This window comes from Silurus aristotelis, assembly GCF_946808225.1.
Source record: "Silurus aristotelis genome assembly, chromosome: 8".
Classification (NCBI taxonomy): Eukaryota; Metazoa; Chordata; class Actinopteri; order Siluriformes; family Siluridae; genus Silurus; species Silurus aristotelis.
Window position 1 is genome coordinate 1328118 of NC_139581.1, and position 12500 is coordinate 1340617.

Sequence of the window (12500 nt, forward strand, 5' to 3'; positions counted from 1 at the left end):
TATATATATATATATAGTCAGTATGAATTAAATAAAGAATGAACCCGGATATATAAAGTGTTTTGCTGTACACCTGCATGTCGATGTTGAAAGTGATTTGACCCTATAACCCAGTGTTAAGGGTTGAACAGGAAAAGTGTTGGGTAATTAGTTAGTTAACAAGTTAATTGAGTTAATTGAAGGTTGAATTGACGTGTGGTTGTGTTTGAATGGTTTTGTATAAAACTTTGGTACAGAACTGGGATTCTCTCTCAGAGGAGCTGCACAGCAATGTGGCATGGTGTGTGTGTGTGTGTGTGTGTGTGTGTGTGTTTGAATAAGCGGGGTGGGGGGGTAGGGTTACTCAGGGGTGATGCAGTGGGGGTTGGGGGTTTGTGCTTTATTCTCTCCTCTGCCTCGTGATTCGCTGCTGTTGCTCTCGTATCAGCAACTGAACGAGAAGTCATGCACTCACTCACGTGAAAATGTTTCACGTTTCTACAACCAGAACCAGATTCTCTTTCTCTCACACACACACACACACACACACACACACACACACACACACACACACACACGTGTTTCTTTAGTGTTTTTAAAGAGGCTCGTGTGTAAATGAGGGCGCTAGATTAAAAACTAAGTGGGAGAGAGAGAGAGAGAGAGAGAGAGAGAGAGAGAGAGAGAGAGAGAGAGAAGGGGGGGTTAGGAAAGAGAAATGCAGTAAAAAGATAGAGAAAGCATGGCAGAGAGCGGTAAAGTAAAAAAAACTGAACAGAAGTGCTTAAGATAGATAGAATAGATAGATGGGGAACAGAAGGGCTTAGGAATGCAGAATAGAGAGTGAGGGGGAAAAAGAAAGAGTGAGTTGAGTAGAGAGGCAACAGAAGGAATAGAAAAAGAGAGGGAGAAAGAAAGGAAAAGAGAGAAAGAAGGAGAGAGGGAAAGTGTGTGTGTGTGTTTGAGCGAGAAAGTGAAGAGTTTAGGATGGAGGAAACTAAAGTAAGAAAGAGTGTAAATACATTAGGAGAATGTGAAAGATGGAGTGAAAGATGGGTAGAGAGAGTAATAAAAAAGAGTGAGGCTGTCATTAATATAAATAAAGAAAACAGAGAGACAAGGAGAGAGAGAACCGAGTGTGCAGGGAGGAAGCAAGAGAAAAGAACATGAGTGATGAAAGAACAAAATCAGAAGAAGAGAGAAAGAAATAAGAGAGACAGTAATGAGTGAGAGAACAGGTGTAAGAGAGAAGGGTAAGAGAGAGAGGGAGGACTGGCAGGATGAGTGTTGGAAAGTGAAGGAGGAGATAAAAGACTGAAAAATAAATGGAAGTTAATTAAAGTTTAACAAGAATGGAAGGAGTGAGGGAGAGAAAGAATGAGAGTGAAGTGTGTGTAAAGTGGCAAAAAAAGGAAGGGGGAAGAGAGAGAGAGAAATTGTGGTAAAAAACAAGAGATGGAGGGAAGGAGGAGGGGAATGACTGATGTTATTGCTAGCCTAATCATCAGCTAGCTTTTTTTTTATTTAATTAATGTTTCCAGCATCAATTGTAAGTGTATTATTTTGGTTGCCTAGCAACAAGAGTTACTTAACAATTAACGTTAAATTTGTGATGATTCGTAACCTGCAGTGCATTATGGGTAACACGCCCAGTCTCAACACTGTTATAGGGGTTTTAAAGGAAGCGAGAACACTGAAGAAGGCTGTGATTTATTTCGTTTGGTTTTTCACCCTCTTCTCTCTTTCTCTCTCTCTCTCTCTCTCTCTCTCTCTCTCTCTCTCTCTCTCTCTCTCTCTCTCTCTCTCTCATTTTTTCTTTAGTTTTTTTTTTTCTCTCTTGCTCCGTCTTTCACTGTTTCTCGCTTTTTCTCATTCTCTCTCTCTCTCTCTCTCTCTCTCTCTCTCTCTCTCTCTCTCTCTCTCTCTACGGTTTCCTCTTTTACTGTTTTTCTCTCCCCCCACTCTATCTTTCACTCTCTCCCACTCCTTTTCTGTCTTTCTCACTGACTCTCACCCTCTCTCTCCTTCTCTTCTATTTAGAAAGTGAGACGGAGAGGGAGAAAGAGAGAGAGAAAGAGAGAGAGAGAAAGACTCCCATGTTGGTGGTGTATCAGGTCACTGCTTGTGTTAAATAGTGATGTGATGACATGTCGTGTCTCCTGCTTTATTTCTTGGCTTCTGCATTTAGAGCATCGATTCTGTCTCTTCTAATCTCACTCAGAAACGCGAACACAGATCAGCGATTATGTCTGTTATGTCTGTCACGTTTCTTTTTTCATCCTGATCCAGTGACTCTGAACGATCAGCATGATTCTCTTTCACTCGTTTATTTATTTACAAATATATATATATATATATATATATATATATAACACAAGAAATATACAGATATGAACACAGCCAGGAATAAAATGTGTGTTGTGCTGTTAGAGACGAATAATCAGCAGCTTCTGACCAATCAGAATCCAGAATTCTGTGGTATTGAAAAAAGTACTACTAATAAGGCTGAAGTGTGGGGGGAGGGGTCACACTGAGTGGGTGGAGTCAGTAATCTACTGGAGGAAGGGTCAAAGGAAGAAAGGGAAGAAGGGAGACAAGGGACAACAGGGGAAGGGATGATGGAAGAATGGATGGAAAGGGAGAAGAAGAAAGAGGAAGTGTAGAAGGTGGAATAGGAATAGGGAAAGTAGGAATAAAGGGGGAAAGAGAGGAAAGGATGAAAGAAGGAAGGGAAGAATAAGAAAGGGAAGAAATAACGGAAGGGTAGAAGGTACAATAGGAAGGGGAAAAGAGAGGAAGGGATAAGTAGGGAAAAAAGGATTTGAAGGAAAAAAGGAAGGAAGGGGAGAACAAGGAAAGGAAGAAAGAGAGGCAGGGTAGATGGAAACCAGGAAGAGAAGGAAGGGGAGAAGTGGAACAACTGAAAACAGAATGAAGGAAGCATGGATGGAAAGAAGGAATGAAGGAAAGTAAGAAAAAAAAGAGTGGAAATGTAGAAGGATATAAGAGAGGGAGGAACTAAGATGAAGGATAGAAGGGGAGGAAAGGGAGAAGAGAAGAAGAAACAGATGAAAGGATGGTCAGTGGAAGGGGAGAATTGAAAAAAGATGGGAGGGAGGGGGGGATTATTTACTTTTTTTTAGAATCTTTTGCAGATTTATTTTTGCTACTTGGGAACAAACAGTACTTTTCTCTTTATTGGGGATTTCTGTGAAGTGTGTGTGTGTGTGTGTGTGTTACTGTAAACTGCTTGTCCTTTCCTGTGTCAATAGCTAAAGTCAACATCATGACGGCTCAACACACACACACACACACACACACACACACACACACAAAGAGGTTGATTGTCGAAAGCGTAAAATGTTTGCTCAGTTTGTGATCTTTGTCCTGTGAGTATAAACACACCTCAGCTCATTAGCGCTAACAGAACACACATAACATGTAAACGTGCCGATCACGGTTTTTATGACTGCAGTGCATTGTAGATACATTACTGTTTCTATAGTAAAAAGTTGCTATAGAAAGTCGTTGATTACTTTCCCCAATTTTCTTGTAGCTGTCCAAGTTTTTTGTCCTCATGTCGGTGGGTTTTGTCAGATTTCTTGCACTGTTTAATTTCGGCGTCAGCGTTACCATCAGAGCGTCACGTCATTCGATACGTTGTTCTCGAGTTGTGTGCCAATTAATAGAGCTCTTCAGTCCTGTTTGGATCGGGATGAGTTTATCAGCATCACATCTTCTCTTTGGTAAAAATCTCATGCCGGTGTTCCCCAGGAGGAGTGAGTTTCTTACATTTTCCAGCAGGTGCGAGTGGATTTGTTTTCTTCAAGTACTCCGGCTCTGCTGTATGTTGCTTCGGCAAAACTGAAAACGTGTTATGTCAATAAATCACACTGAGAATTTGACTGAATTGGGAAAGACAGAAAGAAAATAAAATGAGGTGAATGACAGGGAACTGCAAAGCGAGAGAGGAGGAGGAAGGGAGAAAGCAAGGGAGAGGATGACAGAAAATAGGTTAAGAGACAAACAAGTAAAGTGAGAAGGAGAGGTTGTGGAAAACTGAGATGGGAAGAAAGGTAGAAAAAAATTAGAGAAAGGGAGAGGGTGAGACAGACAGACAGAGGGATAGAGAGGGTAAGACAAACAAATGTACAGAGAGGGTGAGATATACAGACACTTATATAGGGATAGAGAGGGTAAGACAGAGATGGATAGAGAGCGTGAGATGGACAGAGAGAGGTAGAGAGAGGTAGAGAGGGTGAGACATACAGAGAAAGACTGTAAGACTGTCCTGATACAACTTTATTCCACAAAGTGTCGTTTTTGGTGTGCTGCGAGAGCGTCATGGCGACGTGTGTATGTGCACACGTGTGCGCGCGTGTGAGACATTTTTTCCTCGGTTCTAATTAGCGTCCCGTCTCTTCCTCCACAGAAGCCAGGAGATCAGCTCATTAAGTAGCGGAACATAATGATGATAAAATGTGGACATGTGTTGGGTGGTGTTTTGGCTGAAGGAGCGAGCTTTTTTATCTGCCCTGCCACACACACACACACACACACACACACACACACACACACACACACACTGGCACAAATCTCCAATCGTTCCATTACAAGCCAGTTTTTTAGGCAGCTTGTGTTGTTTTTTCTTTCCTCCACACATGAGCACTTGATGATGAGTCTCTTTCTCCGTCTCAGACGAACGTCTAAACAGATGGCTGCCGTGGAAACTCGTCCAGAAGCACTTAATTGTTTGGTCTAATCTCGCTACGAAAACATATTGCGATAGTTTTCTGAATAAAAGACGTGGATTTGTGTAAATTGTATGAGAGAAAATCGCTCACTCGGTTATTTATAGTTTATTTATTTTAAACATTTATTTAATGTTTAAGTATATAACTGAGTTAAAGCGCCGAGTTACAGCTCTGAATATGAATCCAATATATTATATATATATATATATATATATATATATATATATATATATATATATATATATATATATATATATAATATACACACCGATCTGGCATAAGGTTATGACATCATAACATTCTGAGTGGTGAAGTGAAGAACACTGATGATCTCTTCACTACCTGTTAGTGGGTGGATTTATTTATCAGGCAGCAAGTGCACATCTCTCCTAAAAGTAGAAGTTGGAAGCAGGAAAAATGGGTGAGGATCTAAGTGAGTTTAACAAATTTTGACGTTTAGACTAATCCAGAGCGTCTCCAAAACTGTAGCTCTTGTTCCTGGTCTGCAGTGAAAGTGCTCCAAGGAAGTAACTGGTGAACCGGTGAAAGGGTCGTGGGCGGTTGAGGCTCATTGATGCACGTAGGGAGGGAAGGCTGGTCCGTGTGGTCCGATCCAACAGACGAGCTCCTGTAGCTCAAACTGCTGAAGAAGTTCATGCTGGTTCTGAGAGAAAGATTACAGAATACAGTACAGTACAGTTCGGTGCGTATGGAGCTGCGTAGCCACAAACCAGTCAATATTAGGCAGGTGGTCATAATGTTATGCCTAATCAGTGTGTGGGGTGTGTTTGTATGTGTATTTATATACCTGTACGTGCGTGTTCACATATATATATATATAATGTGTGTGTGTGTGAAAAAATTTTTATTAACGCAGTTTATTATTAGTAATATTTGCTGCTTGGTTTAAAAATATGTAAAATAATTAAAATAATATTTTATACAAATATAATAATGCATTACACTTTAAATTGAATTAAATGAATGGGGAAAAAAAGGAATTACATTTTTGTTAGACCAAATTTGGGTAACGCAGATGTGTGTGTGTGTGTGTGTGTGTGTGTGTGTGTGTGTGTGTGTGTGTGAGATTTACTATTGAATTTTTTAACGATATGATCTAATTAACTATTATTTATTTCAGTATACATTAACTTTTATTTTTATCTTTATTTTTTTCATACTTCATTAATTCACTCGCTCCATATGCAGAATTGTCAGGATTTTCTCCTTAATAGGGTTTTTGAAGCTGGATATAAAATGCTATAGAATCAATAACCTAGTTAGCGGCTAACGCTAGTGCTGTGGATTCAAGATTTAAGAAATCTTTTTTAACTTTTCATTTCACTGCAAATTGTATCCTGCATATAACTATGTTTGTGAAAAAAAATAATCTTGAATCCATAGCATGAGCCGCTAGCAACTTTCTGGTTAGCGGCTTTTGATAGCGCTATTGATTCTTTAGCATTTTCATGCATGCGCAAACAAATCTTATTTCCTGTGCAGAATGAGTAGCCACAGTGACACTACACTAACTCTGTTTTCTTTTTTTTTTTTTTTTTTCTTTTTTTATCTCTGGCATTGAGGCGGAGACTAAACAAACATGCCACTTCATATGTTTCTGAGGAAACTCAGATTATATCTATGTTCTGCTCTTAAAAAGGATTGCATTCAGTACGCATGTGTATTGAACTGAAAGCCCTGTACTGAAATATTATGGGTCGAATATGTGTACTGTTACAACCCTTATATATTTATAATTCACTTATATTTAATTGAATATGAGCAGAAATATAGTATGTGGTTGGTGCGAAAATATTTTTTTTTTTTATATAAAAAATTCTTATACAGCTTTCCCTTCACACACACACAACTCTTCTCAGATAGTGAATTAGCAAAGAACTATCTCTCTGTGTGTGTGTGTGTGTGTGTGTGTGTGTGTGTGTGTGTGTGTGTGTGTCAGTGACACCTGTCGGCTTGTTAATATTCGAGTGTGATATTGTGTTACACTAAGGCTTTAGCAGATGGTGCACACGCCTTCTTCTGAGATAAACAGCATCATCAGAAGAGAAAGAGCGTGTCATTAAGAGTAATAGATCCCTCTAAACTGCTCTGCTCTTGTTCTTCATCCTTCTCCTTCTCATCTTAATACTCGTCCTCTTCATTCTTCTCTCTGCTTCTACTGCTTCATCTTTTTATTTCTCCTCTTCCTCTTTATTCTCCTCTCTGCTTCTACTGCTTCACCTTCCTCTTTTATAGTTTCTCTTGACTTCTTCACTAAAAATGAAAGTTTCTCTCTCTCTCTCTCTCTCTCTCTCTCTCTCTCTCTCTCTCTCTCTCTCTCTCTCTCTCTCTCTCTCTCTCTCTCTCTCTCTCTATCTCTCTTCCTTTCTCGCTCTCATTTTGACTCTTATATTTTTTGTGTATTTTTGTGTCTTTGTGGTTGTTGAACATCTGCGTTTGTGTTCTGAGCTTCAATCCGAAATAGCACAATGTTAAACTGTGTAATTGCATACTTGAGTTTTGAGAGAGAAAGAAAGGTGGAGGGAGGGAAAGATGTGAATTGTTATATACTGCATTTTAGTTATTACAAATCATTCCTTTACCTCTGTAACTGATCATATGTTTATACACACACACACACACACACACACACACACACACACACACACACACACACAGTTGACCGCAGTGTAATTGAGGACCAGCTGCCCAATTGTAATTACACATGAGCAAGAAAACTACATAATCAGACGAATTAAAAGAGAGAGAGAGAGAGAGAGAGAGAGAGAGAGAGAGAGAGAGAGAGATAAAAAAAGAAAGGAGAGAACTTAAAAAGAAGACATTTGTTAAAGGAGAAACAGTTTATGAAATGAATGAAAAACGGGTGTTTATATTTATTTTCCTGTATATTTAGTTATTTAATAGCAGCCGTGATGTGAAGCTCCTGCCTGAAGCTTGCATGTGGTTTCTTGTTTATATCTGCTCCAGATGTTGTAATAAATACACAGCTGTACAGCAGGTTGTGTTGATTATTTTTATTTAATGAAGCAGCTCAGCTTTTATTATATTGCTGAGGTCACCTGAAAACTATAAAACCCACTTTTTTACTCAGTCCGCTTTGATGTGCGTCAGGTTTGATCATGTTGAATTCTTTAAAAATAACAACAAAATGGTTGAACCAAAACTTTAAAAGTGGGCAAGTGGTGGCTCATTGGTTAGGGCCCAGCGTTACTAATCTGAAGGTTGGGGGTTTAAATCCCGGCATCACCAAGCTGCCACCATTTGGCCCTTGAATAATAATAATAAAAAAAAAAAGACTTTTATAAGAAAACTTTAATAGTACATATATTATAAACATGATATAAAATATAAAATAAAAAATAGTAGTATAGTAGCATAGTTTTCAAAAATAATTTATTAATTAACCTAGCAATGTCACTTTCTGCTCTCTTTTAAACGTAGATCTTCTTAAAGATCTCTTCAGAAAGGTCACATAACTGACACTGGAGGAGCCTTGAACTTTGTTCTGACTGCAGCGTGTGTCTATTAAATAAATAGAAATGAAGAAAGCATGAGAGAAAATTAGAAGTAAGGAATTTGATTAAAGATGTGTTTCTTATTTACACATTTAACAGTGTACCAGAACATGGTCCCCACCCCCACTGTCAAGAAAACATAAGAATAAAAATTCTCAAAAAAGCCCCTAATCACTATTCACATTTAGAACAGTCCTTCTCTCTATAAAACTTTCTTTTCGGCTTCTCCCGTTAGGGGTCGCCACAGCGGATCCTCCGCACGTTTGATTTGGCACATGTTTTACGCTGGATGCCCTTCCTAACGCAACCCTCCCCAATTTATCCGGGCTTGGGACCGGCACTAAGAGTGGCTGGGGATGGTTCCCTGACCATAACAAGTAGAAAATAGTCTCTGCCGCCATTATCACCATAACCAATCAGATCAGAGTTCCTGCCCCAATATGTCTTGTAAATAATAGAAATATGGAACAATAATTTCTATTAATAAATAAGGAAATGTATTGATAAATAAGGAATAAATATTGTCGTAACCTAAAATCTAAAACTAAATTACAGTGAGTGTGCTTGTGTGTGCGTGTGAGCGTGTGCTCTTTTGTGTGTGCTTGTGCTGGTGTGGGTGTTCTTTTGTGAGTGTGGGTGTGCTTGTGTGGGTGTGCTTGTGTGGGTGTGCTTGTGTGGGCGTGTGTGTTCTTGTGTGGGCGTGGGTGTTCTTGTGTGGGTGTTCTTGCGTGGGTGTGCTTGTGTGGGTGTGCTTGTGTGGGTGTGCTTGTGTGGGTGTGGGTGTGCTTGTGTGAGTGTGGGTGTGCTGGTGTGCTTGTGTGGGTGTGGGTGTGCTTGTGTGAGTGTGGGTGTGCTTGTGTGAGTGTGGGTGTGCTTGTGTGAGTGTGGGTGTGCTTGTGGGTGTGCTTGTGTGAGTGTGGGTGTGCTTGTGTGAGTGTGGGTGTGCTTGTGGGTGTGGGGGTGTGCTTGTGTGCTTGTGTGGGTGTGCTTGGGTGGGTGTGCTTGGGTGAGTGTGGGTGTGCTTGGGTGCGTGCGTGCTTGGGTGGGTGTGCTTGGGTGCGTGCGTGCTTGGGTGGGTGTGCTTGTGGGTGTGCTTGGGTGCGTGCATGCTGTTGTGGGTGTGCTTGTGTGGGTGTGCGCGTGCTTGTGTGTGTGCTTGTGTGTGTCCGTGTGTGTGTGTCCGTGTGTGTGTGTGTGTGTGCGCTTATTTGTGTGTGTGTGTGTGTGTGTGTGTGTGTGTGTGTGTGTGTGTGTGTGTTTGTGTGTGTGCGTGTGCACTTATATGTGAGCTTGTGTGTGTGTGCGCGTGTGTGCTTATTTGTGTGTGTGTGTGTGTGTGTGTGTGTGTTTGTGTGTGTGCGTGTGCACTTATATGTGAGCTTGTGTGTGTGTGCGCGTGTGTGCTTATTTGTGCTTATTTGTGTGTGTGTGTGTGTGTTTGTGTATGTGTGTGTGCGCACTTATTTGTGAGTGTGTGCGCACTTATTTGTGAGTGTGTGCGCACTTATTTGTGAGTGTGTGCGCACTTATTTGTGAGTGTGTGCGCACTTATTTGTGAGTGTGTGCGCACTTATTTGTGAGTGTGTGCGCACTTATTTGTGAGTGTGTGCGCACTTATTTGTGAGTGTGTGCGCACTTATTTGTGCTTGTGTGCGTGCTTGTGTGTGTGTGTGTGTGTGTGTGTGTGTGTGTGTGTGTGTGTGTGTAAGGACCCAGGTAAAAGGCTCGTATTCAGCAGCTGCCATGCGGATGCAAATCAGCTATCGAGTAACAAAAACAACAAAAAACAAAACAGGGCCCAAAGTCTGTCGGAGTGTAAACCGATCCCCGAGCTCCTGTCGGAAAAACAATAACAACCCAGGTTTCATCTCACACATGGGTTTAAAATCATATATAGTGAGGAAAATAAGTATTTGAACACTCTGCTATTTTGCAAGTTCTCCCACTTAGAAATCATGGAGGGTCTGAAATTGTCATCGTAGGTGCATGTCCACTGTGAGAGACATAATCTAATAAAAAAAATCCAGAAATCACAATGTATGATTTTTTAACTATTTATTTGTTTGATACAGCTGCAAATAAGTATTTGAACACCTGAGAAAGTCAATGTTAATATTTGGTACAGGAGCCTTTGTTTGCAATTACAGAGGTCAAACGTTTCCTGTAGTTTTTCACCAGGTTTGCACACACTGCAGGAGGGATTTTGGCCCACTCCTCCACACAGATCTTCTCTAGATCAGTCAGGGTTCTGGCCTGTCGCTGAGAAACACGGAGTTTGAGCTCCCTCCAAAGATTCTCTATTGGGTTTAGGTCTGGAGACTGGCTAGGCCACGCCAGAACCTTGATATGCTTCTTACAGAGCCACTCCTTGGTTATCCTGGCTGTGTGCTTTGGGTCATTGTCATGTTGGAAGACCCAGCCTCGACCCATCTTCAATGCTCTAACTGAGGGAAGGAGGTTGTTCCCCAAAATCTCCCAATACATGGCCCCGGTCATCCTCTCCTTAATACAGTGCAGTCCCCCTGTCCCATGTGCAGAAAAACACCCCCAAAGCATGATGCTACCACCCCCATGCTTCACAGTAGGGATGGTGTTCTTGGGATGGTACTCATCATTCTTCTTCCTCCAAACACGTTTAGTGGAATTATGACCCAAAAGTTCTATTTTGGTCTCATCTGACCACATGACTTTCTCCCATGACTCCTCTGGATCATCCAAATGGTCATTGGCAAACTTAAGACGTGCCTGGACATGTGCTGGTTTAAGCAGAGGAACCTTCCGTGCCATGCATGATTTCAAACCATGACGTCTTAGTGTATTACCAACAGTAACCTTGGAAACGGTGGTCCCAGCTCTTTTCAGGTCATTGACCAGCTCCTCCCGTGTAGTCCTGGGCTGATTTCTCACCTTCCTTAGGATCATCGAGACCCCACGAGGTGAGATCTTGCATGGAGCCCCAGTCCGAGGGAGATTGACAGTCATGTTTAGCTTCTTCCATTTTCTAATGATTGCTCCATCATACAAATAAATAGTTTAAAAATCATATATTGTGATTTCTGGATTTTTTTTAGATTATGTCTCTCACAGTGGACATGCAGCTACGATGACAATTTCAGACCCCTCCATGATTTCTAAGTGGGAGAACTTGCAAAATAGCAGCGTGTCCAAATACTTATTTTCCTCACTGTATAAAGTATACAAGATATTATTTTAGGTCGCAGGTATTCATGTAGAAATACTGTTCATGTGTCTGGTATGATCTCGTCTACAGATAAGATTAATCATCACACACACACACACACACACACACACACACACACACACACACACACACACACACATTCATGCCTCAAATTTCATTGGTCAGATGATCGTAACAAAAAATTAAAGGTCCAAACCTTTTTCAGTTCTAAAAACAAAGTTGTTTTAATGTAATATAGTTTTTTTTAATAATAAAATCATTTCATCACTCATTTATCTATGTATTATTTTATATGCATTAGCGATACAAAGTTTCTACATTATTTCCACGTCATTTTCATCGTTTATGCTGGAGAGGTTGTGTTTACCACAATGGTGTGTTTAAAGGTACACCAACCCCCCACCCAATACTCTGACAACTAAGAGCTTTAGAGCAGCATCAAATGCTGACAATGTCTATGACCATGAACAGAGTCATGGTGAAAGCATTTGTGTTCAGATATGACATCCATTTATTTATTTATTTATTTATTTATTTATTTATTTATTTATTTGATCATCGCTACTGTACTTTTTACAGGCCATTGTAGATTCTGGGAGGCAGAGCTCCATGAGTGTGTGTGAGTTGTTTGAATATACCATAAGATTATTAGATGTAGCAGTGATGAGCAGAGCCATGTGGTGACACTCGTGGGGTAACTTTCATCTTTTTTACTGTTTATAGTGAAACGTGTTTTGGCGTAGACGCTGCAGACGAGCTTGCGTTCCGAACTTTGTCAATCGGTTGTTTTACGACTAGGGACAGATCTTTTGTAGATTTTATTTTGTAATCCCACCTCGTACATGGAGCTCTGCGTCAGATCGGATTCGTACACTGGTGTCGTTACTGGATGATATGTGGAGAAGCGACGCATCTCCCGCTTGCTCTTTCACTCCGTAATCAAATAGAACAAGTCCAATTTCTGATTCTGCACCTGAGCTCCGGATTTATCGCCACGACAATCACGTGGGTGTCCGCTCTGCAGTCTTCACT

The 12500-nt window shown here is 40.7% G+C and overlaps 1 protein-coding gene across 3 annotated transcripts in view; it reads left to right on the forward strand.

Moving 5' to 3' along the window:
- Nucleotides 1-12500, forward strand: part of tox (thymocyte selection-associated high mobility group box) — a 52219-nt gene that overhangs the window by 2157 nt on the left and 37562 nt on the right. The window lies entirely within an intron of this gene.